Source organism: Martes martes, assembly GCF_963455335.1.
Source record: "Martes martes genome assembly, chromosome: X".
NCBI classification, from domain to species: Eukaryota; Metazoa; Chordata; class Mammalia; order Carnivora; family Mustelidae; genus Martes; species Martes martes.
Window position 1 is genome coordinate 38,126,618 of NC_137897.1, and position 2,416 is coordinate 38,129,033.

At 42.7% G+C, this 2,416-nt stretch overlaps 1 pseudogene across 1 annotated transcript; it reads left to right on the top strand.

Annotated features, from left to right (window-relative positions):
* The first annotated feature begins 1,407 nt into the window (after positions 1-1,407).
* Positions 1,408-2,044, top strand: LOC308337340 (glutathione S-transferase Mu 1-like; annotated as a pseudogene). Its single transcript has one exon. The product of its transcript is annotated as a glutathione S-transferase Mu 1-like (transcript).
* The last annotated feature ends 372 nt before the right edge of the window (positions 2,045-2,416 follow it).

Below are 2,416 nucleotides of genomic sequence, written 5' to 3' on the forward strand. Positions count from 1 at the left end.
GGTCACCAATCTGTTTTCCAAATCCTGTCTTTTGGGGTTTTTATGGAGGCCTTGTTACATAGGTACGGTTAATTAAATCATTGGCCATTAGTGATTGAACTCAATCTTTAGGCCCTCTCCCCACCTCAGAAATCAAGAAGAAGGGACTGAAACTTTCACTCCTCTAATCATATGGCTGGTTCTACTGGTGACCAGCTCCACCATTAGGTGCCTTCCAAAAGTTACCTCATTAACATAATAAAAGATATCTTTATTGCTCTGGTCACAGGAAATTCCAAGCATTTTAGGAGCTCTGTGCCAGAGTCCAGGATGAAGACCAAATAGATATTTCTTATTATAAATCTAGTATCCCATTAGTATATTTTCTGATAATGAATTATCATTGCATTTCTACGATAAAAACTACTGGGTTGCATTTCTTGGATAAATCCTAGGTGTTTTAATTTTTCTTTTGTTTTGTCTTCAGTATACTGCTGGATTTTACTTCATGAGATATCTAGGATTTCCTTTTCTTATATTTTCCTTCATAAATGTGTGTTTGTGTGTGTGTGTGTAGGGAGAGAGCAGGCAAGCAATTAATTCAGTCCTGAAATTTCTGTGGCTTAAGACAACAAACGTTTGTTTCTGGCTCATACAAAATCTGCTTCAAGCTGGGCATCTCCTCAGAGCAGCTCTCCCTAAGCAGTGATTTAGGCAGATCCAGGCTCTTTTCCATTTTATGCTGTTTTTATGGCTTCTAGGTCTCTACAGCAGGAGATGAAAGACCTCAAAGATGGAAGGGACCTTTGACTTCCTCGGCCCAGAAGTGACCATGGACAAAACCTAGTCACATGGCCCCATACAGCTGCAAGGGGATGGGGAAGTACAGTCTTTTAGGTGCTTAGGAAGGAAAGGAAAACTAAGTATTGGAAGGCATAAGTAATGTCTGCCACAGAGGTAGTGTAAATTTGTACCCTATGAGGGTAGCCTGTAGTTTTAAATTCTCAAGGGAGACTTTTTTTTTTCACCCAAATCCCAGATCCAGACATTGACTTTGCTGGAGGATTTATAGCCTGTCTATACCTCTGAACAGAGTACACAGTTTTGGCAGCCTATGTTTTATTCAGGGATCTTAATTCCATCCATTGGCCTCACAAGTGGCCAAAATCTTGGTGCTTGTCCAAGTGGTTAAAATATGCAAGTCTTTTATTTACTGATGTAGCTAATGCCCTTACGGTAGACAAAGCACTAGTGTCTATATATTTAGTAGGTCTTCTTTTAATTTTTGACTTGGGGATTCCTTCTTTCCTAAATCTTTTTATTTTGATATAATTTCTAGGCTAAAGAAAAAGTGTAAGGTTGAAGCTCCAGCCAAGCTCCAACCCAGCTCCACTAAGGCTATTCCCCGAGTCCACAGAAAGCTCAACTATGGCCCTGACTTTGGCTTACTGGGACTTCCATGGGCTGGCTTATTCAATCCACCTGCTTCTGGAACCCACAGACTCAAAACTGTGAGGACAAGAAACATGTGATGGAGGATGCCCCAACTCTGACTGAAGTCAGTGGCTGACTGAAACATTCAAGTTGAGCCTGGACTTTCTCAAACTGCCCTACTTAATTGATAAAACTCACGAGATCACCCAGAGCCATGTCTTCCTTCACTGCATTGCTCACAAACACAACCTATGAGAGAAAACAGAAGAGAAGATTTGTGTGGACATTTTGAAGAACTAGGTTACAGACACCTCCAATCAAACTTGAGTTAGAGAAACAGAAGTGTGAGTACTTGGAGGGGCTCCCTAAAAAGATGAAGCTCTTCTCACAGCTTCTAGGGAAGAGGCCACAATTTTCAGGGGACAAAATCACCTTTGCAGATTTCCTTGCTTACGGCATCCTTGACACACACCCTATATTTGAGCCCAAGTGCCAAGATGCGAGAAACATGAAAGATTTCGTCACCCTCTGGCCTGAAGAAGATCTCTGTCTGTATAAGGCCCAGCTGCCTCCTCCCAGGCCCTATGTTCAGAATGATTGCCATGTACAGCAACAAGCAGGGACCTGTTAAACCAGAAGAGAGGAGTGAGGAGCTAGCACTGCACCAGTACTGGTATGCTGGGTCCCTGGAGAAAAGATGGACCTCCCTGCATTCCAGAATCACCCTTCTTGTTCCTCTCTCCTACTTTTCTTTCCCTTCTTTCTCACTTCAGGGCTTACTAAGCCCTTTTTACTCCCCCAATCTCTGTTCATGTAGGTCCTTTAAAGCTTTACAACACCCAACTTTTCTTTAGTGAAGTCTGCCCCCCACTGACATTATCCTTCTTGCACCAATGTCAACCAGACTATCCTTCTTTTTGTGGTTGTCTCTGCTTTGAGGTACCCAACTGGACCCCTCATCTGTAGAGCTCAGGTCTGAGCTACCCAACATTGCCCTGAAGAC